Source organism: Arvicanthis niloticus, chromosome 7 (genome assembly GCF_011762505.2).
Source record: "Arvicanthis niloticus isolate mArvNil1 chromosome 7, mArvNil1.pat.X, whole genome shotgun sequence".
Classification (NCBI taxonomy): domain Eukaryota; kingdom Metazoa; phylum Chordata; class Mammalia; order Rodentia; family Muridae; genus Arvicanthis; species Arvicanthis niloticus.
In genome coordinates, this window is record NC_047664.1 from 5638822 (window position 1) to 5664552 (window position 25731).

General features: G+C 43.3%; 1 protein-coding gene across 10 annotated transcripts in view; it reads right to left on the reverse strand.

The window, feature by feature from the left end:
- The window catches only part of Lrrc8b (leucine rich repeat containing 8 VRAC subunit B), a 66002-nt gene that overhangs the window by 13686 nt on the left and 26585 nt on the right, over window positions 1-25731 (reverse strand). For 2 of the 10 annotated variants that reach the window (XM_076937852.1, XM_034508789.2), the window contains exons 2-5: window positions 23875-25330; window positions 23114-23268; window positions 11236-11290; window positions 1259-1356 (exon numbers count right to left, since the gene is read on the reverse strand). The gene's annotated coding sequence lies outside the window, so the exon portion shown is untranslated. The remainder of the gene's footprint in view (window positions 1-1258; window positions 1357-11235; window positions 11291-23113; window positions 23269-23874; window positions 25331-25731) is intronic. The other 8 variants (XM_034508790.2, XM_076937851.1, XM_076937847.1 and 5 more) reach the window with 7 other exon arrangements.

Here is a 25731-nt window from a genome sequence, read left to right on the forward strand (position 1 = left end):
AAAATGCCTTTATGCATTTCAGCCTAGTGTGCACACTTTGAATCAGTCATGTGATAATGGTTATGCTCTAATAATGACCCAACCTTTGGCTATGTTAACTCTGATCCCAGATAATTTGGGGCCAGTAGTTCTGTTCCTATTCAATTAGATTCTACTTGGAACATAACATTCAGTTCAAGACGAAATGGGTCAAAAAAAAAAAAATGATCAGGAGTGGTTACCTCAAACCATCCCCTGTAGAGGACCATGAGGAGGCGGTGACAGTCATCAGGGACAGAAGGTTACATTTCTGTGCACTCTGGAGCCTGATATGACATTGGCCACCATCAATCAGACACTAGGGCTGTCTTCATGGTAATGAAATAAGACACATGGTACAGAGGTGACTAGGTCTCTGATAATGATAATGGGGCTGTTAACATTCCTTCCAGAAAGCATCAGGAGTGTCACCAGACCCTCAGCTGAGATTCTATCTCCCACTCCCAATCTTGCCCTTCCCTGGAGCTACACAGTTTTGGGGTGTGCTAGTTCAAGGCATGGGAGGAAATGGGAGTTGGAATGAGGAGAATGGAGAATCAGGGGGCTGGAGGAGAGGAGACTTTTATAGTATTGTAAGCTCACAGCTTCTGTGGTTTGTTGCCTGTCTTCCTGTCAGTAACCCCAACAAACCCACTGGCTTACCAAGCAGGGTTATTTACAGGTACCTCACCTGAGTGAATGAATATTTGTGTCTCCTCATAAAAAGTAGCAACGTGCACCTCATGGATGAAGGAACGTGTGGGTTTGTCTCAGCGGCAGAAGTAGATGAGTAGAAGGTTTATAAAGAAGGACATGTTTGAGGGGAAAGGATCTCATGTAGCCCAGGCTGGCCTAAATTTGATAATGTAGCCAATGTTGACCTTGGATTCCTGGTGGGATTGTAAATGTGCAACTGTGCAGGGCTAGAGTCATCTAATTTCAGGTCTCTGTCCTAGCTGGGTCTCCATGGAGAAAATGACTGTCCATCAGGAACACTACGATGGGACTTTTTGTGATAGAAAATAAGAGTGGATCATATCTCTAAGGGCATTTCCGGCCTGAGTTTATGATCTTATTCATTCCCTACAGTTCTTGAAAGTTATAGTCATTTAAAATTTCAAACTGATACGTGGAGAAATAACAGCTCAAGCAATGATAAAAAGTTTTGACAGGAGTAGATTGCTCAGCAAAGACTTCAAGCCAACAGTGACCACTCAGCACTGAACGCATTCATACTTACTATAGGAATAAAAACGAATCAAATCAGTTATGCTTCAGTCGGGAGGTCTACACCTTTTGAAGTTTCTCAGACACACCATCTCTGACTTTGTCTTCATTCTATGAGAAAGCAAAGATATCTTGGAGATACTGTTTTCAGAGACACTCTCCATCAAATGTCACACAGGGATATATTTTGTGGTGGGTTGTCACCTAGGGCACATCCTGGTAAACCTCCGTAGACGGGATCCAACCACATGCATCAAGCTACACCCTCTCCCTGGACGTCCTTTCAGTTTTGAGAAGTTTCTTGCTGAAATTTCAGTGTATTTAAAAACTCTCTATATCACTTAACCCTTCCCGACTATTTGACATATGTTAATCTCTTGTCCAGCCTCATATGCAACATGTCTTCCCTGTATCTTGTAACCCTGCTTATTGCACTGTGAAATTTCTATACCAGCTTAAAATCATGTATCTGTTCAAATCATAATTCACAGTGTTAGGAAAATTTAGCCGACCAAGCTCATCAGAAAAGTCCCAGGGTAATAACATTATTCCACACTGGGCTCAGAAATACAGCTCTATTTCCCTGAAATGATATAATTAGGCATAGCCAGCCATTGTGTTAATATTATTTTACCTTGCAGTTGGTAAAAGCCCACCCTTGGCATCTACTTTAATCACATATGGTAGTTAAATTGTACCTGTATTGATGACCTTGAACTGTAAGAACATTTTTGAAATGCTAGCATTTTTTTCCAGTGCTAGGACTTGAGTCTCTGGACAAGTGGAGCACACACACTAACATTGAGCTTCCTCCACAGAGTTCAATAATTTTAACTGAGCATAGAAATTATATTTTAGAGTCTATGGAACCTTCTTGAGAAAGGTTGGGAAAGGGTTCTATTTGCTGAGAAGATATCATCCTTTAATAAATGGTTAGGTACTTAGAGCCCAGCAAAGGATGTGAATCTCAAACTGCATTCATGCTATCTTTAGCACTACTCCTGTGTGGGCTGGTATTATTGTGTATGTCTCAAATTTCCTTTGGGCTTATAAAGTCATGTATATAGCACCATTAGTTAGAAATCACCATAGAAACCCAGGCTGTTCTGAGGCCTAGAAAGCACTTTGAATGTGTGACTGCATAACTGCAGGGAGAATCAGGTACCAGGGGAATGGGTGTGGCTCAGTGGTAGAGCATGCAGGGCTAGCACGTGTGAGGCCCCTGTTCAACCCCCAGCACTGGAAATAAAAACGGATATCTGAAGCTGGGTATGGAGGCAGAAGCAGATAGATCTCTGAGTTTGAGGCCAGCCTGGTCTACCCAGCAAATTCCATGACAGCGAGGGCTCTATATAGAGACCCTGTCTTAATAAAATCAAAACCAAAAAACAAAAATGGTACTTGGTGCTTAAAACATTATTTTCATAGTTTTCTACTGCACTGCAGATAATGATTGGGAAATTCTACTGTGCTTGGTCAGCATGCTGCATCACGGTATTTCTTAGACAGCAGATTCTCTTAAATATTACAGGTACGTTTTCTCCATCACGGAAAGAGATATAAAGCTGGAACTGATGGTAATCATGTACAATAATCTTAAAGAGAAACTATGATGAATGAACTGTTGAGAAGACCCCATAAGGTTTTGCCGTATCTATTCCAACAGGACATTAACTGTAAACTTTCTCCATCTGGCTTGTAAAACATGACCAGACATGATTACGCTGCTTTGCATACATGCCAGGATATGTAAAGGTTTGATATATGAATGTGGCCCAACATACATGTAGGTAATATCAAATCTCAATGTCAAGCTCAGACACTGGCTAGTAAGCCTTTCCTCAAATCAGCTAACCCACCAAAACATCAGACTCCTTTGATAAAGTTCTTATTTATATGATCAAATAAAAATATTTTACAGTTAGCATCCTAGCCGAGCAGTGGTGCTGCACGCCTTTAATCCCAGCACTTGGGAGGCAGAGGCAGGCGGATTTCTGAGTTCGAGGCCAGCCTGGTCTACAGAGTGAGTTCCAGGACAGCCAGGACTACACAGAGACACACTGTCTCAAAAAACCAAAAAAACAAAACATAACAAACAAACAAACAAAAAGAAAGAAAGAAAAAAAGATTTTACAATTAATATCTTAATTGATTATCTATATTCAAAGTATATTTTATATCAAACATTTTCATTCTTAAACAAGGCAGAAAGACACACACCAGGTCTTCTTCATGTTATAAACATGAAAGACTGGCCCAAAGTACTCACCTTACCCAGTATAACAAAACTGTCAGGGAAAAATAATTAAAACTGGAACTCAGACTGTAAACCTTGTCTACACCAGATCACATGACCTCAGTAAATCCAACTAACTATGCAACGTCTCAGTTTTCTCAAGAGCTAGAGAAAAAGCTATTTAGTTCTTTGCCTGGCATCTGCATCAGAACTGAGTTCTATTATAGTACCAGAAACAAGGGTTCAAGTGTTTTCTGTGACTTTTCCAGTTACAAAGTCGCACACTTCGTAATATGAGTCCCTAGCTAAAGATTCCCGCTAAATGTTTTCGACTGAACTAAGGCTTCATCTTTAATTCCTTCATCAGGGTTTACAGATGCAGGAAAGGTCTGAAACCTTCCTGTATCTAATGTTGATTTTTCTAATTGATGTATTTAGAGTGGGAGCCATTCTACCAGTGAACATGGTTTGTACTCCAGACCTTCTCCAGACCACATATTAGCAAACAACGAGGAGGATTCGGTCCAAATGAGATCTCAGTTTCTAACACACAAATGCACTAAATCACTTCAAAGAAATAATGTGAAGAGTAATGGATTTTATGGTCCCAATCCCATTCCTTCAGCTTTTAAATCTCATTAAAAAGTCATCAAAGCTCTTCAAAGGATATGAATTCATCTGACAACCTCATCCCAGTGTGTCTAAGACGGGAATAACAACACTCAAGTTAGGAGACTTGATTTCCCAGTAGTCCTTCTTTTACTTTGAAATCATTTCCAAAATAACTACTGAAAATAAACAAGCATTCTGAGTCGTTAGATGCTGAGAACTTGATGCTACTTCAAAGGCCTCAAGAAAGAAAGCAAGGTCTGGGTTCCCGGTCTCAGGCAAACCATGGAAAGCAAGAGTTTCCTCCACAACAGTCTCCTCTGCATGACCAGGCATGCCGGGTCACCAGAGGCCCCAAAGAGTGGGGCCACCAGCCAGGGACTGAATCTTCCGGAAATATGACCCCAGTTTAGTTACTGATTATCCTAAGAACTTTGTCAGAGGAACAGAAAGACAATGAACACAATCAGCGGAGTTAAAATTTATTAGGACCTAGTAAGCTTGGACAGATGTTCAGAAAGAAATGAGTCAAATGAATTCACATTTTGATCCTGTGACACTACAGGATCTTACAGTTTTAGCACATTAAGATATCTTAATACTCAGGTGCCAAATGTGGGGAAAACATTCAGATGCTTGTGTGTAGTGTCACATTCACATAGATGTCGGGAGATGGCCCAAGCAGGATGCCGAGTGAGGGATCAGCAGCATACGGGTACAGAAGTGTCTTGGCTAACTGTTCTCTATTTTGTATCTCCATGGCCCAAATCCTAGGAAGGTCAATTTATTGAGATTTTATAAGCCTTTTCCTTCACAGTTTTGGCCAGCCCAAAATGTCCTCATACACTAGTTGAGTTCTAACACTTGAACCTATACAGCTCTCTGTACAAACAAACCACTTACTGAGGAAGTCTCAAGGCTAGCCCAGAAGGGGAGAGGAAGCTGGCTGTACATTTCTGTAGCAATACATCCAAGCTATGTTCCAACAGTCTTCTGGTCATAGTGTGTTTTTTACATGCAAAGCATACTAACTGTGGTGGTTTCATTAGGTAGGGCCTCTATAGAGTCATGTGTGGATGCCTAGCCATAGGGAGTAGCACTATTAGAAGGTGTGGCCTTGAGAGCTCACTCTGGAGGTGGGCTTTGAGGTCTCCTATATTCAAGCTATGCCCAGTGTGACAGTGTCCTTCTGCTGCCTGCTGATCCAGATCTAGAACTCTCAGCTCCTTCTCTAGCACCATGTCCGCCTGCATGCTGCCATGCTCCCTGCAGTGTTAACAATGGACTGGACCTCCGAAACTGTAAGCCAGTCCTAATTAAATGTTGTTCTTTATAAGAGTTGCTGTGGCCATGATGTCTCCTCACAGCAATGAAGCCTAACTAAGACACTAACCCTCCTACAAAAGTTTCACCCACCATGGCATCGAGTTCAGGCTTGAGACCAAGATTGTGTCATCTAAATCGTGTCTAAGACACTATGGGACATCACATCTGGCTGAAAAGAGAGAAGGGTACTTCTGAGGTTACTGTGATTGATGGTCTTATACATGTGCCCTTTTACTGTGAAACTGAATGCTAAACAGTAGTGTCCTTTGAGGTTCAGGCCTGAGATAATTTCTTTTTTAAACCTTTGTGTGTGAGGTGCAGAAACAAGGAATTTAAAAAAAAAAAACAAACTGGAAATGTTTCTTCTAAAGCCTGCTTAAAACCTGAACATTCCTTTACCCATCTATCTCCCAACACTGGATTGTCGTGGCTATAAAAGAAGCCTCTGACACTCTGCTGAAAACCTGCCCGCAGGCTCCCATCTGCAGCTCATCTGCTGATTCTTGTGCTCCATGTTGGTGTGGTTTGTTGAACTTTCTGTCCATACAAAAGAGGGTAGCAATCTACAACCCCAGTAACAGCTTCCTCACTGGGCCTCAACTACCAGGAAGACTGTCTCTTCACTGAGCTTAAAGGTCTTCTCTGCCAGCTGTTGTGTCCCTTCCATGGATTTCATTAGGGAAGCACCTCACATCAAGATACCAATTTCTGCCATTGTTAACTGGTCTATCCAAAAAACAAAACAAACAACCCCCCCCTCCAAATCTCAGTATCTAAAATAAACATTTCATTGTTCCACACGAGTCTGTTGAACAACGAGCAGTTCTACCCCACATGGTGTCTATTGGGATGCTGAGACCAAGTGCCCGGGCCACTGCTGACCCAGGGGCCAACCTGGGCGTTTGACTGAGGCCTTCCAGTGACCAAGACTTTAAGCTGACCGTCAATGGGGCTGATCTCTGAGAGGAGATGCCTTGGGTCAGATTCTTATGCTCTATGTCACTTATCCATCTTGGAAATGGTATTAGGCCCCAAACAGTAACATTGTTTTAATCCACTGTGGTATGCCATGACTGTTCAGGGAGGGAACAGGGCCTCAGACACAAATTCTTTGAGAGGAATCATTTTACTCTGGCAAGTGCAGAACAGAACTGTTGTCTAGGTGTGGAGGGGTGGTCAGATCGGGAAAGGCAGGGAAAAAATATTCTATGAGCACAGGAGTCAGAACTTCAGGGACAGAAGCTGTTATCAGTCAAAGAACAGACAAAGAAATGGAGACAGGAGACGGTCATCTGGCAATTCCCTAATGAGTTTGTAAAGCAATCATAAGTAATGTTTTAGATAAAAATCACTTTACTCATTGGAAGCCCCAGGAGAAAGGTACTGAACAAATAAATTAAGTTGAAATCTCAATGAACACGGGGCATTTTTGTTTGTTTTTGCGACAGGATCTCACAAAGCTTTGGCTAGCCTGGAACTCATTGTGTAGACTATGTTGGCTTCAATCTGCCTAACTCTGGGCTGAGATTACTGTGTTCTACCATGGCCAGCTCTAAGCTGTTCTGAAGGTTAAAGTATGTTGTTTTAATCTGTTTCTACAAGCACAGAATACATCATATATTAAATTTAGATGATGATGATCTGTTTTGGAAATATTGATTGCCAATGCTTTTGGTAGGCTACTATACCATCCATTTTGAATCTAAAATAATACATTGGTTTTTGGCCTTGGAGTTTGTTACATAGCCCAGGCTAACCTAGGCCTCATGATCCTCCTGCCTCAATTTCCCGAATGCTGGGATGATAATTATGTATAACCACACGGATTCTAAAACACATTTTAAATGACAGGAGGTGGAGCTATATCGTTGGAAGTTACTGGAGGGTAGATAATTTTACAGAGATGGTGTAAGTAAGAAGCCAAGCTCAAACCCTTCATCACTTCTCAGTATTTAAAAAAAATTTTTCCTGACCGACTCCCCCAAACCCCACAATAAAAAAAAAGCCATAATAAATGGGGTCACATCTGGGCCCTCCATAGTCTCTTGTGACTCACATACCCCCCCTCAGGTTCCCACGCAGATGACAGTGAGCATCTGTAGGAACCTCGTTCTTCTACCGTGGCCTACTCTTCACAGAGCAGTCACGGGGACTATAGAAACCAGAGCCCGCTCTTTACAGAATAAGTAAGAAAACCATTCAGGGCATTTGAGTTGCTTCTCCACAGACAGAAGTACCTGGGTTATAGCTCAGGGACAAGCTTGAAAACACTGTTAATAGCCTTCCTTAGAGGGCTGGAGAGATGGCTCAGAGGTTAAGAGCACTGTCTGCTCTTCTGGAGGCCCCAAGTTCAATTCCCAGCAACCATATGCTGGCTCACAACCACCTATAATGAGATCTGGTGCCCTCTTCTGGTCGGCAAGATACATGCAGCAGAACGCTGTATCCATAATAAATAAGTCTTTAAAAGAAAAACAGTCTTCCTTAGAAACCCAAAGCTGCAAATATACTCAAGGAAACATTTATAATTCTAAAGTATAAAAATAAGAAATTTTTACATCTGGGATAGACCAATTAGTATACCTTAAATCTTAATATAGCCATTCATTTAAATCCTTCCTCTAATGTTGACATTTGCATATTCAGTGATGGAGAGCAAGCATACCAGAGCCATACTAAGGACGGTCTTATCAATGTTCTCCCAGGACTTTGATCCTGTTAAACACAGAGTGGAAAGTGGCATGCCTCTTCTCCAGACTGTGTGGTCTGGACCAAACGAGTAGGAGGATGAGATAGACCCAGTAAACTCTGTGAGTGCCTCTTGTGTAAGCTCTTCATGTTCTTAGGCCTAAAGGGAGTGGATGAACATTCCTGCACAGCAGCACTAAAGAAAGCTCAGAGCTTGGCCTACTCACACTCCAAATACTTACAATGCCTACAATGTGCCAACACATCTGAGTCTTAGGGAAACAGAGGTGCATGCGACGACAGACATGGAACTGTGAAAGAATCCCACTGAAAGAATGCCCAGCATGTTCAAGGTCCCAGGTTCAACCCTTCGTTGATGAGTCTCTGCCCTTATGTGTTTTACTGAGAATGAAGAGAAGAAACAGTCACCAAGCACACAGCCATGGCAAGATCAAAAGTACTGTGAAGACTGTAAGCCTTAAGAAGGATGGCTTGTTTGGAGGACAATCATTACAAGATGAGATTAAAATAGAGTCAGAGGTCAGTCACCCAGCCCAGCTGAGGAAGATCACTACAGGCAGAGAGAGCTGGAAGCTTGGGAGGTTTGAGGATCAGAAATGGTGTACTCTGGCTAAAGCCAGGAGCACTGGGGCAAAAAGAATGACAGCGATCCTGCAGCCAAGGCACAGAGTTTCAAAACAACTCAGAAAAAACAAGAGAGACCACCAGAGTCAGGAGCACCTGAGTGCAGACTCTGTTAGCTTTTAAGACTCGCTTGGCCCAAAAGATTAGTGCATGGAAACACATACCCACTTTGGTGGATTTTTATCTTTGTCTGAAAGAGTTCTAACACCAATAAACATAAAATAAAACTTAAAGGGCTGGAGAGATGAGGGGAGTGATAGCTCGAGAGTGGGCTTGGGTTCGTTCTGTTGGGCTGAATTGTGAATCCCTGAAAGTCTTCTGTTCTTTGCCTCCGGAAAGAAGCAGAAGTCTACAGGATTTTGACTGAGTTGGTTCCGCAAAGCTGGGACACCGGGCTGTGAGAAGCTACAGGGATGCCCTGGGTGGGGAGAAAACTCAGTCTGAAGTTCCGAGTGGGGCGGGCAGCGGCTCTGGAGTTTAGGATGCCCTGGCCAGAAACCGACTGTTCTCAAGCTCTGGGGCTCCCAGATGCCACTGGGAGGCCGTGGCAGAATGGAGACGCAACAAGGAGGTGGTGGGGTAGAGAGAACAAAGAAGCCCCGGACAACCCCATGGGAAGAGATTCAGTTATAATATTTGCTTGGCAGGGTCAGCGGCCCAACTAGCTTGTTTGAAGAGGTGGCCTCCTTGATTGGAATTTAGAGAGTTCCTCAGGGAAGCACGGCAGGCCCCCAAAAGACAAGAGGGGTCTGTGGGTTTTTCAGGCTTTATTTTCATAGTGGATGGTAGATGGATCTGGATGCACCTCCCCCCCCCTTAGGTCAGGGCGGACCTGACTTAAATAGGGAGGGAGGAGGGAGGCGGGACTAGGAAAAGAATAGGTAATTGGCTACACCCTCTGGCCTTTAGGTAACTCATTAATATGGAGATCTCTTGAGGCTGAGGCCTGTGGAAGCCCTCTACCTGTGGAGGGGCTGGTAGGGGTGTTGCCCTAACTGACTGAATGACACAGATCAAACGGAGGTCTATACCATGTGTCAGGAGCTTGGATTCTGGGAGCGCAGCGGAACAGATGCCCGTCCCTCACGGGAATGAAAACTTGTTGGGTCTCCGGGCTATTTCTAGCCAGTGCTTCTACCAAAAAAACAAGCCATCCTATCATGGTCCCACAGAGAGATGGCTCAGCAGTTAAGCTCTTCCAGTCCTGAGTTCAATTCCTAGCAACCACATGGTGGCTCACAACCATCTGTAATGGGATCCGATGCCCTCTTCTGGTATGTCTGAAGACAGCTACAGTGTATTCACATACATTAAATAAATATAAGTTTAAAAAAACTTAAAAGGATATATATATATATATATATATATGAAAGAAGGAAAGGAAGAAAGGAAGTAACTTGCCAGAGATTAGCAAACATTAGAGAGTAGTGCAGTATAAGCAGGCCATCTTTACAAGATTGCTTCAAACATCCATGTACGGACAACTCAGGCTGGAATTCTGAGACCTGCATTGTAGCCTGGACAAAAATGCTGATTTGTGATTGGTTGGTGTGAAATGTCACTGAATTCTCACTGGACAAGAATGTTGATTTGTGATTGGCTGGTGTGAATTGTCACTGAATGCTCACTGCCTTACCATTGAGTATCCTGAACCAGGAGCTCAGAGATGGGCGACACTTTTAAGGCAGTTATTGTATTCACCACTCTGGAGTCAGTGAGTGATTTCAGCCCCCAGCACCATAAGTCAAACGCTCGTGCCACAGAGCCATGGCATACCTTCCATAGTTATGAAAAGGACGCATGTCTGCTGGAAGCAAGTGTGGACAGGCTTACACTTCTGACTTGCTCACTCAAGAAAGGTATGGTTGTCGAATAGAAACATGGCAGATGAGTTACATGAATCAACCTTGGGAGCTGAGAATGGAGCTCACTTGGTATGGCATGTACCCAGAAGGCATAGAGATAGGTTTGATTTTCAACAGGGCATAGAAGCATGGTGATATCTGGAATCTCAGTACTTGGAAGGTTGAGTCAGAAGGGTTAGAAGTTCAAGGCCTTCCTTAGCTACATAGTGAGTTTAAGAACAGCCTGCCATCCAAGAGACACTGTCTCATAACCAATGAACCAACGGAACAACAAAAAGGATAACATGCCCAGATCAAGTAGGCAGGCGTGGACTCTAAATCTCTCATAGATTATTATATTCCACAAGTCTTTAGTGATTAAACAAAAAAAGGAATCAATTAAACACACACATTTCTGCTTACAGAACTCACAGAGGGTGGGAAGATGATGGGAAGATGACATTTTAATTAAAATAACACAAATTTAAATTTCTGCCTCATCAGTCTAAAAATATCAAAGAGATTTTACTCAAAACATCTGTAAGCATGGCAATCTTTTTCTGTATTCCTTTTTGCCCCAAGCTACCAACTAAATTATAATAATCTGTGCCGTGTGTTCAGCACTGGAAATGTTCATCTTACCCTATGAATGCTGGTCAACCGGAAACTCTGTAATTAGTTTTGATCTGAGGAATGCCTGAGGAGAAATCATAAGCACATTGTTATATTTTATGCATCCCAGGACTACAATATCATTTCCCCCTTACATGGTTTTCAAACTCCCAACATACCTAAAATTTTTGTGAAAAGCACAAAATACAACTTTCAAAAAGCATGAGTCAGAGATAGTCCTCTGACCTCTCAGCAAAGGGCTAGCTGACAACTGGGGGAGACAATCAAAGCACAGTTTAACCACGGCAGTAATTCCCAAGGCATTTTAACAGAGAATAAAACATTGTATCAGAGGCACAGACCCATACTATATCTCTGTCTTTTTAATATTTTCCATCTTCTACAAATAAAGATATTGATATTTCTTAAGGAGGGAAAATGGAGAAAAAGTAAATTATTTGAGATATTTTTCCCCTGTTGAGTTTTGTTATTTTGCTGCTCCTGGCTTGCAACTGACAGAGATGCCACTATAAAATTCCCTGGCCTAATTTCAAGGTTTCCTTTGGAATCTTATGGGATTTTTCGTGTTGTAAAGTCTCCAGGCATTATTTTTGATTAAAGCATTATAACTGTGTCAAGGTTTAAAAGTCATTCTCTGTCTATTAGCAATAAAGCTACAAATATCTCTAAACTAGGCTCATATGGTCTCCCTCCCCTTCTCGCTTCCCCTTTGGGAATTGAACCTAGAACCTGTGCATGCTAAGCAAGCACTCTACCATTGAGCCATAGCCTCTTCTTCAGCCCTGGCCACATGACTCTTCTGTATAGAAATTCAAAGTGGAGGCCTGGGCCAAAATGAAATGTTTACTTTCTTATATGTAATGCCAACAGACGCACATACTTCCCACCCCCCGCCCCTCAATTACACCAATAATCATTCTGGCAAGCAGTATATCAATTGATTTCTGAACAAATTAGGAATTATCATTGAAACCACATTTAAAAACCAAAGCCTTCTCTAATTCCACACATGAAAAAATATCTTGCTGTTGCTTTACCATGCATATGCTTTACTGTTAACATTGGGTTGAACAAACCCATCCTGTGACTTAACAAGCCTCACTCTTCTCTATTCAAATTCACCCAAACCAGAGATGTATCCCGTTGGAAGAAACAGATTTAGAACTCAGTGGAAGCTGTCAGAAAGACTACTTGTCATCTCAGGGTGAAGACACTGCTGTCAACTAAAAGCAACAGCACGTTGTAGATCAGTTTCCTTATCCAGGCCGAGAGGAACATTCAGGCTGATTTTAGAAACTGTAGCCGAGGTTATCCTCTTTTCTCCTCCTCAGCAGAACACAAAAGTACCAAGCTGGAAGAACGATTTGTGAAAATCCTAAATGGCAGTGCTGCTCAGAATAGAACAAATCACACACTTTAGGTAGGATAAAACAGGACAAAGACCGTCACAGTAATTCTGACAGGCCAGCTGCAGAGACAGGCAGCTGTGTCTCTGTGATCCAACTCGCTATGCGAGTGGGTTCCCAAACTAGCTTCATCTATGCCAGTCCCAACAGACGCAGGACACACTCGTGACAGATGCAAAAGGAAACATGAAAAGCGGAGCAAAAAATAGATCAGGAACCTCTTTTATGGTTGTTTTGTAATGGTGGGGGGTCAAACCCAAGGCTTTGACCATGCTCTACCACTGAGGTACATCCCCAGCCCAAAGCTCACAATCTCTGTGGATCTAAAACACAATCCTATGACATTACTATGTATGTCACATCCCAGCAACAGCAAGAATCATACCACCATACTCTACCTTGTGCAATCTATATTAGGTTCTGATTATGTAAATTCAGACTCCCACATCACTGACTTGAAAGGCTCCAAAGCAAAGACTTTAAAAGGGACATTCCAGATGGGCATGGTGACGCACACTTCAATTTCTCAGCACTGGGAAGGCAGAGGCAGTTGGATCTTTGAGTGAGAGGCTATATGTTCTTCTACAATCTCACGCCTGTCCTGGCTTGAGGTCCCTATGACACCACTTCTGGAAGCTGCACTGACCTCATTGGATAACTTCCTGGCTCTGTTGTATCTTCCTGGGACATGCAAATATTCCTCTCATACTGCTTTATGGTGTACATGTTAAGCTAATGCTTCAGTTCTTTATGAACTAATGCGACCAAGTCTCTTAATTACCTGTATCCCAGGGATCTCTCCTAGACTATTATCAATGGCTAGATGAAGGAGTGTTGGTAAAACCTGCAAGGAAGATTTGGAATATGGCTGTGATTTCCCTCTGGTCCATTGGGACTCTGAGAACTAACGGGGCAGGGTTAAAGGGGCTTCTTTGCCATGTTCCTATTCAGCTCTCAGCTACTCCTTTTAAAATGTGATGGACTTGAGAGAGCATTCAGTGGTTAAAAACACCAACTGCTTCTCTAGAGGCCCTGGGTTCAATTCCCAGCACACACATCATGATTCATAACTATAATTCCATTTCAAAGGGATCAGATATCCTTTTCTGGCCTCTGCACACAAGTAGTGTACAGACAAACATGCAGGCAAAACACTCAGACATATCAAACAATAAAATAAAAATTTTAAATGTGAAGAATTGTCTTAAGTGGCAATGAAGTTAGTCTGCCTAAGAGACAAGTACTTAGGCAGCCTTGTGTGGCACCAAGGCTGGCCTTCCTGCACAGGGGCATTTAGAGTGCCGTCACCTGTGTGTAACTGGATTTCATTACCTGGTTAGGAGCCAAGGGTATGGAGATGGCTGGGCTCTCAGAAAGATATATGAGCAGAGGCTAGGCACACACTGCATGAAGCAGAGAAAGGAAGGGAGAGGTTATGACAGGCCCGAGGTGTCTTCATCCCTTCACAGTGAGTGCAGTCACCAGAGGCAGAGGCAAAAGCTCACCCTCCAGGAAGCATGCTTGCCAATCCCCCACTAAACATGACATCTCACGGATCTGAACACAGAGCAGCTGTCAAGCTCAGCATGATTGGCTGCATGATGATGACTGCACGTCGTTTTCAATCAGTGATGGGCCACTGGACGAATTCCACAGCATTCCTAAGTGACCTTAACATCTTGTGAATTAGGATTTCATGATTATTCGTTTGCACGAACGGGCCTTATGATGTAAGAAAGGGAATGCTGAAGTGTGAGCACGCTGTCTCCCAGGCCAGAGTCCTGTCTGTCATGCTAAGCTGGGCTCAATTCTTAGCCTGGCTTCTTCCTCCAAGACCCTGCATTCTGGGAGGGAAGGAACTTTCCTTGTCTTCTCAGGGCTGGCAAACACTCTTTGTTCCTAAACACTGTAATTTTACAACCCTATGATCTAAGATTCAGCTGACAATGTCGCATGTCCTCGAGATAGTTTTAGTCTCTGGGAGCAGAATCCTGGTGATGATCATGGAGAGGAAGGCTGTGTCTGCTACAGCATGCCCTTGAAAGGGATGACAACCATCACGTCATAAACTGCAATAAGCCTAAGGCAATAATACAAAGGCTCAGTGTTCACTTCCGGGTAAATGGCCACAAAACACAACATTACACAATTCTCTTTGGTTTTAAGGCAGGGTTTCATGTAGTCCTCAAAGGGCCTCAACCTTAATAGACAGCCAAGGCTGACCTTGAACTCCTGACCTTCCTGACCCCCACCTCTGAGGGCTAGGATTATAGGTATGTATCAACAAGCCCAGTGTGTGGTACTGAGGACTGAGCCCAGGGTTATCACGGATGCTAGCCAAGCATCCTACCCACTAGCTATTGTTCCCAGCCCACAAGAAGTATCAAAATGAGCACCATTACCCAACTTTTCCAAGTCGGCAGTTATGCCATTTAACTGCTGTTAAACTGCATCACAAACGTCTGGTGATGTACTTGGCTGTGTGGACTGTTCTTAGAGCTGGTGTATATTCTGGGTTTGCTTTTGAATTTGAGAACTAAGAGTTTAGGTTGTAGGACAAGGCCTAACTACAGCAGACTCAACTGCAGCTGTGTGGAAGGGGTGCTGGAAGATGCCGAGGCACAGGTAACCATTCACTGTGCTCTCGGTGTGCTCACCTCAACTCCAAGGTAAGAAAGCAAAGTTTATTATTTCTTGTTCCTATAATAAAATACCACAACAGAGGTGTTATGGTTTGTATATGCTCAGCCCTGGGGAGTGGCATAATTAGAAGGTGTGGCCCTGTTGGAGTAGGTGTAGCCTTGTTGAAGTAACAAACCAGTTGGAGGTTTGTCACTGTGGGTGTGGGCTTTAAGACCTTCATCTCAGCTGCCTGGCAGCCAGTATTCTGTTATCAGCCTTCAGATGTAGAACTCTCAGCTCCTCCTGCACCACGCCTGCCTGGAAGCTGCCATGCTCCCACCTTGATGATAATGGACTGAACCTCTGAATCTGTAAGCCAGCCCCAATCAAATGTCCTTATAAGAGTTGCCTTGGTCATGGTGTCTGTGCACATCAGTAAAACCCTAACTAAGAGGCAACTTAAAGAAGAAAGAGTTTACTTGGGCTTATGGTTCTTGATGGGGCAGTTAGGAGTCCACCACAGTGGGGAAGCAGCAAGCGGCAGGCATGGCAGCAAAATAAGATCTGAAGCTTATGTGCTTTCTTAGCAGGAAGCAGAGAGGGCAAACTCCAAGTAGGCGAGGCCTTAAGTTCTCATAGCTATCCGCAGTGACACATTTTCTCCAGCCTGTACCTCCTAGACTAACTCAGACAGCATCATCTACTGGGGCCCAAGTATCCAAATGCTTGAGACCATAGAGGACATTTCTCATTTCAATCACCAGAGTAAAGATTGGAGAAACCCAGAAATGTGTTCAATCAAGTTCAAAAGCAAACCCAGAATTCACACCAGCTCTGAGAACATCTGCCTCCCGGCCTCCCGGCAGTGCTGCCAGAGAGTTCTACATGGAATGTGACATCTCGCTCTCTGCACTCTACAACAAAACTTTTAGAAAACAACAGGAGATGCTTTACAAATGAGATCTACATGGTTCTTCCTGGCCCATGGCTCAGTATTTCATCTAATAAAACTGAACAGTAGGAGCTTCTGCGCCCTTCCTGCCTGCCTATTAAGTAATTAGGTTTGACATGACAGATAGCCAGAGCAAGAATGCATCCTGCTTACACAACCTCATACCAAGAAATCCTCTTCTCTAATAACAAGGTGAAAAACCCACATTTAGCTGTCATTGAAATGATAATTTATACAGGGCTTTGATGCCTGGTATATCTATTAAGATGCAATTAAAGTAACATAGTACCATGCATTTAAATACACATTTTCCGAATGGCCTGATAAAGGAGCATCACATGCCCGTGTCTTCATCTAAAACCTTGAAGAACACTTAGGAGAGAAAGCAGAAGGGAGGTAGCAGAATGGTTAAGGTGGAGGTCTGACATCCATTTCTGTTGGCTGGATCATAAGCAAAGTGTCAGTTCTCTACAAAACAGTTTATTAATGTTTATATTACATAAAGATGGCTTTTTACATAATGGAAATGTCTTAACAGTTAAGAAAAAAAACTGTCACTCAAATGCTTAGCACAGAGATGGATACAAAGTAACATTCAACATAGTAATTTATTAACACAATGGTAGCTTTATGCAGGCCAATCTGTTAAAAGGATGGCCTCCTCACCATCCTGTAACCAAGCAGTCTTGACACTGGGGAGCCCGGTTTTCCACCCAAGTTAGAGACTTTAATAGCAGACTTGCAATTTGACCCCAGTTATCCCAAAATGTAAAGTATAAATATACCTTTTCTTAATTATTTATTACATGGACCAGGATGTTGTGGAGCAGAAACAAAGACAATAAACTGTGCTGTAACATTTGAAGCAGTAGCAGATACAAGTCATTTAATGTCTTAAGGGACAAAATTCTTGTTGCTGACAAGCCAGATGTGGCCAAAGTCACCTAGGCAAAGGAGTGCATTAAAGGTCTATCATCGATGAAAAAAAAAAAAAAAAAACCAAGCCAAACCAAACAACAAACTACAACCTGATATCATCAGGGAGCTGGCTCAGTTGACAGATGCAGGGACAAGGCCTGAGCTCAGACCCCCAACACACACCCATAGTCCCCGCACCATGCAACACAGAGGCTCCTTGAAACTCGATGAACAGCCAGGCTAGCTGAGTGGCAAAGTTCCAGGTTCAGGGAGAAACTCTATCTCCAAAGATAAAATGAGAGGGACAGAGGAAGCCAGTGGACATTAACCTCTGGTCTCTAACACACATCTATAAATCTACAGGCACCCCACACAGAAAAAAGAAAACCCCACCAAGATGACTCAATATGATGTGCTTAAAGTCACTGAATGTTACATTTGCAAATAGCTAAAATAAGTTTTACATTTTGTATATTTTACCAGAAACAGTTATGTAGGTTAAGAAAACCATTCTCATTGCAATAAGCACAAAAGGATCACAGAAATCAAATACAATCAGCCTCAGTGTCCCAGAAAATATAACATGTGAAAATATTATTTTAAATATGCCAAACTTGCTTCATCCATAGTGTATATGTTACTATGAGCAACACTGAATTTTCAATCACCAATTTATTTGTAGCCTTTAATTTGAATTTGGTTAAGCAAGATAACATGATTCTGCAAATTTATGCAGAAAACACATAAGATTTCTTTCTCTTGTTCATATGCTTGCCTCTGTCTGTGTTTCTGTTTTTCCCTCTCCCTCTCTCCCTCTACCCCGACCTCGTTTGTGTGTTTGTGTGTGTGTGTGTGTGTGTGTGTAGGTGTTTTACCTACATGTATGTCTGTGTAAGATATGGGTGGAGGTCAGAAGTATCAGATCGTCCAGTACTGGAGTTACATATGGTTATGAGCTACCATTGTCAGAGCTGAGGAATTGAACCCATGTCGAAGAGTACCCAATGCTCTTAACCACTGAACCATCTCTCCAGTCCTGTACTAGGGTCCTGAATGGTCATGGCCATGTCAATCCCAAGCTGCTAATGGGCCACACTGAGAGCCAGTATCAGGAGACTTCGACAAGGCAGCCAGACAGCACCTTTCTAGCTTTACGGCTTTCCACGAAAGTAGATCTGGTAGGATTGATTTCCTAGGCATACTAGATTATGTATTCTTTGATCACAGTGATCTCGGATCATTCAAGAAGAGTCTGAATAGGGCCTCTGAGCTACTCAGTCCTTCTCACCAGTTGGGATATGGTTGCCTCACACTTTATTGTGGCCTGGACACATACTGTAAAACACTTTGGACCAGAATATTTGCCTGCTTGTCTGCTGAGTCTACAAGCACAGGGCTCCCTTACACACATCTCTTTCACTGGGTCACAGTTATACAGCCATTTCTGGGCAACACAGGATGGTCAAAGACTCCTGCCTGCTACACATCCCAGAGCCTCTAAGGGCAAAAGCAAACTGCTCAATTTCTCTTTATAAATTTTGATTCCTCCCCCCCCCCAAGTCCTAGAGGCCATGTACTGGCTCAGTTTGGTCCTCCTTTTGCATGTCCACTCTCCTCACTAGAGGCTAGCTTCCCATGGCAGCAGTGTCCTGGAGCACATCCAGAACCTGCCTCCTACACCACTCCTCCATCTGCATGGGCCTCACTGTGGTCCTCCATCTCAGCTCTCATATCCTGTTTCATTGGTTAAACAAACACTAACAGTTAAACAAAGACCTCTGAAATCACTCCATCGGTAAATGCAGGGAGATCTCCTGTGAGGCCAAGCAGCTCTGCAGGTGCCTGGCTGAGAGAAGATGGCCCCGGGCGCGATTGATTGGAACTACACAACTCAGGCCACAGAGTTATTCACAAGGCTTTGGTTCCAAAGAAACAGAACAGCAAATGTCGCCATGGATGTCCTATGAAAAAGGCCCAGAGGCCCAGGATTCCAGGCAGAAGAGGAAAAAAATTCAGTGTGGTTAAATAAAAGTTCGTTGTCAAATCTACCTTGTAGTGGCAGGGCAGCAATGCCAAGAGACAGGAGAGTACATAGCCGGCCAGGAGAACGGAGAGACAGGAGAGTGCATAGCCGGCCAGGAGAATGGAGAGACAGGAGAGTGCATAGCCGGCCAGGAGAACGGAGAGACAGGAGAGTGCATAGCCGGCCAGGAGAGCGGACATCCACAATACCTTGCTAGTAGTCCAGGTTGGCTTCTACCTTTTGAAGCCAGAGGAGACTTTCCACAACACTGCTAGGAGCCAAGACACTGATTCATCAGCTCCTCTTTCCTGAGACGTGTAGGAAGTAAAGCGTTAAACAAGAGCCACAATGGGGAAACAGGTCAGCTTTGAAAGAACAAGCTTTATGTCATGTATGTTTCAGAGCAAGCTGTTCTGTCACGCATGTTTCAGAGCTGCCTTTATATCATGCAAGTTTTATGTCATGTATGTTTCAGAGCAAGCTCTGTGTCACACACGTTTCAGAGCCAATGTCCACTTGAGTCTTGAATTTGCCTTAGTGCGTCATGTTTCCAATCTGGTGAGTGGGGTATCTAGTGGCCAAACCCTGCTGTCACTGATTTCTCCGCTGGCACAGCAGGAACATTTGATGTACATTTAGGGTAAACATGACAGCCTTTCTCTGAGAGCGTTCTCTATCAGCTGGCCATGCTATGATCCAGCCCAGTTCTACACTGTCTTCTCAGAGTAGGCATCTTTCTTCACAGCCTTAAGGGCTCTGCTTCTGATGGTGTCCCTGCTACCCCCATGTCTGCCTTGCCGGACGCCCTCCTCAAGTTCAGCAACTGTCATGTGACTCCCCAAACTCAGGACGATTCAGGTATTAGTAACAGTTCATTAAAGAGAATATAGCTTAGGAGCAGGCAAAGTACCAGGCTGCACATGTGTGTACGTATGCGTGTGTGCATGTATGTCTGTGAGCACACATGTGTACATATGTATGTGTATGCATGGGTATGTATTATGTGTGTGTATATGTGTTGTGTGTGTGGGGGGGGGCACGTGTATGTGTATGCAACTGGGTCCAAGGCCAAATTGATATTTACTGTACTACACACAGCACAGGCTGCACAGGAAGCCTCCTTCCTGTGAGGGGATATAGGGGGCTAGTTTATTTTCAAAATTATCCCTTGAAGTAGTGTCCACAAGTTCCTTGGAAGGTCAAACTCACCTTGGGGGAGTAAACAAGGCTGTCAATAAGTCCCAGTGCTTACCTATGGGTATTCTCCATGGGGCTGCTTCCTCTGATACCCCCGACTAATCACTGCAGGCTCTTGTAGCTCTCTGCCCTTTTCTTTCATAGCCCCTATTACCTATAAGTAGTCACTCCATTAAAGGATTTTTCCTCCCACCAGCAATAAGCTCTGGGGGTTTGGTCAGTATATATTATGCAGATTTAATGTATCCCGGGGCTTACTATGCAAAAGTAACCATTGCATATTAATGAGTAGATAAAAGTAGATTGATTCCCTGACTTGGACAAAAACCCCACAGCTTATCTTTTTTATCATGTCACCTTCAATCTCCCACATTCCTTCTGACATTTGAAGATCCCCACCCACAGGGACCAGAGACCCACTGAACCTCCTGTCAACAGGGAAGAGGGTGGGCGGGGAGGTGGCTCAGCCTCAACTCTGGGGCAGGTGGGAGCACAGAAAGCTTCTCATGAAAAGACAAAGGGAATCTGCAGAGATGGTGACAGACAGCCTGCTGCACAAGTCTGCTTTCTGCTACAGAGCTCGTCAGGGCTCCATGGCTTCGTTAGGGAAGAAACCATGTTCTCTCTGGGAATTTTAGTTTTCAGGGTTTTCCATGAGACAGAAGTCACATTCCCTATCTGGAAGTTTAACTCTTGACTTTTAAATGGGTGTGTGGCTTTCTCCCGGCTAAGTAGGACATCTAGACTCCCTTGGTCTCCTGCTGGTGACTGAAGTTTCTCCTCTCTGTATAGCAGAGGAATCTCTGCTGAGAAAGATGGCTCTTTCTTGGGCTGTTTCTTAGCAGCCTTATTCAAAAGGTGGAAAGACCTGAGAAATTTATATTTGAAACAATCTATTTTTATTGTGGAGCTTTAGCCATTCAGAAAATGTCACCATGGAGTCACTGCTGGCTGAAAGACAGGCAGGTAGAAATAGGGGGTCATTATCTGCCATCAACTTGATGGCCCCCCAAACGGCCACCAAAAAGAAGGTGAAGGTCCTATCTCACACAAACTCTGACACTGCCTGAGAACAAATCAGGACAGAGCTTCTAAGTATAATGTCTTATCCCAGGTGAGGAAGGGGGTGAGACAGCCTAAGTTCAAACCCAGGCCTCAGAAGGAATTTGTGCTTTCGTGAAAGAAGACACAATATAAAAACAAAAAACAAACAAACAAACAAAACACGAAGAAATTGATACAATGTATCTCAAGGTAACATTGGGTAGAGGCTAACAGTCACTGCAAGGGGCACAGGGGTGCACAGCTTGGGGTGAAGGGAAAAGCAACAGAGAATCAGTGCACTCTCATGAAAGACTGGGGGGCACAATCGTGAAGGACTTGACGGGGGCACACCATGAAGGACCCAAATAAAATCAGAATAGAGGGTCAAGGTGAACTCAGGATAACAGAGTGCATTGGAGTCTTTCAGACAAGCATGAGGAAAAAAGGATGAAGGAAGACTAGGATCAAATATTAAATAAAGTCTTAAGTGTCAAGATAATAACATTTGAGAATACAATCCAAGCCCTGAGCATAACAGATATCTGAGTAATTATTATCTGGGGGAGCACTTTGGGAATTAACAAGGATTTTTCACAAGCAGAAAAGAATTTAGACTGGATATTACATGTAGTAAAAAGTCGTTGAACAATGGAATAATGAAAAACTATCTTGGAGAACACATTCAGGGATATTAATTTGAAAACATTCATTGGTAAAAGCCCAACACAGAGAATAGGAGACCTAATTTTATATTAGTATATGTATAATATTTTTATATATATTTATATATATACACACATATATATATACATACATGTATGTATGTGTATGTATGTATGTATGTATTAGATAATCTCCAGAAGTACTATACAAATGGATTTTACAATTAAAATTCCAAGTAGAAAAAAAAATCAAATTTCCAGATTAGCTTGGCAAATGGTGTAACTAGGCAATTAGATTTTGAGGAAGCAGGATTTTCCTCAAGTCTTAACATTGTTTTTTTTTTGAAGAAATAAAATAAATTTGCTAAGTGGTATTTTAGACTAGAAGATATCCGAATACTTTAGTAGAATTAAATATTGTACCACACAAATACCTCTCTAGAACAAATAGGCAAATTTCATGTAAGGCTTTAACATGCACAATCATTTAAATCACACATGAAAGGGCACCAGTACCTGCAGAGCCTTGTCAACTGTCTGATAAACAAGGTGCCACCTTAGTAAACTGGGCTGTTGATCACTGGAAAAATTAGTTACTATGTCACTCAGCCTACAATCAAAGCTGTGGAAAACCAAATTGCAATTATGCTAGTTATGCATACACTTCACGTGTTTCCCAACTGGTGCCTAACCAAACAGTTCTGTAGAAGAGATGTGTCAGCACAAGGAAACCACGTTACTTTCATTGCTAGTGAGTTGGGTTGTTTTTTTTTTTTTTTTCCAGTTTAAACAACTGTGATTGGGACATAGCTCTGTCAGTCAAGACTCCACCAGGCAAGCATGAAATTCTGAGTTTGGCCAGAAACAGTGAGTGGCCTGCAATCCCAGTTCTGGGAAGACAAACACAGGGGGATCCTTGGGGTTTTCTGACTGGCCAGTCTAGCCAATCAGTCTGTTCTAGTTTCAGTGAAAGGACCAATCTCAAGAAAATAAGCAATTGAAGAAAACATCAGACATTGCACAAGTACACGCGTGCACATACACACACACACACACGACTTACCAGTTTAGGCATTAGGAAGTTTCTTTCTATAAAAATCACTGCATGGGGGTCCCCGACCTCAGTCCATTGGTTGGCTGTAAGTATCTGCATCTGTCTCAGTGAACTGCTGGCAGAGTGGGGAGCAGGAGAGGGTAAGGAACTCTGATAGGGAGGGGCTGGGAAGAAGGACAGTATTTGGGATGTAAATAAATAAAATAATTAATTTTAAAAAGTCACTGAATGGGACAGAAAGACCATCAGGATGAGGTGTCACAGAGAGGGAAAGAACAAGAACAAACTATGATAGCAACCAAGGATGGCAATGCTATTTACAATACACCCTTTGCTTTATATGCAAAATTTGAAAGCTATTTTAAATAAAAGAATGACAGCATGAACTAAATCTAAACCAAACTAAAACTCATCCCTCCACTTGGCAGCAACTTTTTTCTCTCCTAACTATGTTATTTAAATATTTCCCAGGAACAGGCTGAATGGGCAAACCAGGAAGTGAAACCAAATCTGATCCCACTGAGAGCGGGGGGGTGGGGGGGGGTGTGGGGTGGGGGGGGTAGTGAGACACACTTTGGAGTTAGCAGGACTGCTATTAAAAATTTCATTTAAAAGTCCATTCCCTTGGCAACATCAACTTAATCAGAGCCACACTAAGAGGGATTTCAAGAGGCAAGTCTTCACTTTGTTGTCTGGCAACTGATCTAATCTTTTATGCAAATGTATTTTCCTGTAGTGGGACTGGCCAATTTGAAACATGAGTAACTCACCCAGCCCTGTTGAGTGGAGAGCAGAGTGACGCTATTTTGTCCGTGCTAGTAAATGTCTTCATAAAAACAGTAGCAATCCGTAATGACTGGCTTGGGGGAAATGTGGCCTTTGCATCTTAGATAACAGATCCCGTTTCTCTGAACTGTTCTGTTGGGGATCCTATCAGATCTTTAGTCTGCTAAGAAGTATAAACTTACTATGCAATCACTCAGCACAGTAAAAATAAAAGTATGATGACTTGGTAGAGCAAGGTATTGTTAAACAAAATTCACTCTTGTTGGTTTTGCTTCTGACATAAATACAACGTATCATCATTTCTTGGGCTCTGCAACAATGATGCTGCTTATGTCCTCTGCAGCCATGCTGCTCATGCATTCTGCAATCATGCTGCTTATGCGCTCTGCAAACATGCTTCTTATGTGTTCTGCAAACATGCTGTTTATGGGCTCTGTGACCATGCTGTTTATGTGCTCTGCAAACATGCTGCTTATGGGCTCTGTGACCATGCTGCATATGTGCTCCGTGACCGTGCTGCATATGTGCTCTGACACCATGCTGCTTATGTGTTCTGCAAACATGCTGTTTATGTGCTCTGTAAACATGCTGCTTATGTGCTCTGTGACCATGCTGCATATATGCTCTGTGACCATGCTGCATATGGGCTCTGCCACCATGCTGCTTATGTGTTCTGCAAACATGCTGTTTATGGACTCTGCCACCATGCTGTTTATGGGCTCAGCAACCATGCTGTTTATGGGCTCTGCCACCACACTGCATATGGGCTCTGTCACTATGATGCATATGGGCTCTGTCACTATGCTATTTACGGGCTCTGCCACCATGCTGTTTATGGGCTCTGCCACCATGCTGCTTCTGGGCTCTGCCACCATGCTGTTTATGGGCTCTGCCACCATGCTGCTTATAGGCTCTGCCACCATGCTGCATATGGGATCTGCCACCATGCTATTTATGGGATCTGCCACCATGCTGCATATGGGATCTGCCACCATGCTGCATATGGGATCTGCCACCATGCTGCTTCTGGGCTCTGCCTCTACGCTGTTTATGGGCTCTGCCACTAGGCTGTTTATGCATTCTTCCACCATGCTGCATAGGGGATCTGCAACCATGCTGCTTCTGGGCTCTGCCACTATGCTGCATAGGGGATCTGCCACCATGCTGCTTATAGGCTCTGCCACCATGCTGCATATGGGATCTGCCACCATGCTGTTTATGGGATCTGCCACCATGCTGCATATGGGATCTGCCACCACGCTGTTTATGGGCTCAGCAACCATGCTGTTTATGGGCTCTGCCACCATGCTGCATATGGGCTCTGTCACTATGCTGTTTATGCATTCTGCAACCATGCTGCTTCTGGGCTCTGCCACCATGCTGTTTATGGGCTCTGCCACCATGCTGCTTATTCCTCGGAGACTGGGCGCAGAAGAGAGCCTAGAAAGATCAAAGGAATTCTCACTCACTGATTTATTTTCTTCTGGCTTTAAGCAGGGTTTAGTAAGTTTAATCACATAAAGTGCAACACTTTTCTGAATATTCCTTAGCAACCCAAGTAAGTTAGATCCTCAATGACCTATGTATGACCTTGGCCCCCATCAGTTACTGCACAAAAAGCAAAGGACACATAAGTGCCACTCCACTGCTGTCACAAATATCAGTAAAATTTAAAAGAGGGGGACACCCAAATAAAATAAGTGACCAACAGATCAATTTGAGTGTGCATGCATATGTGTACAAACGCATATGAAATATGCCAATCACATGTCCTGATTGTGTTCAGTAAGTACCTATATGTGTTCAATAAATACCTAATGGCCTATTCTGCCAGGGCACTG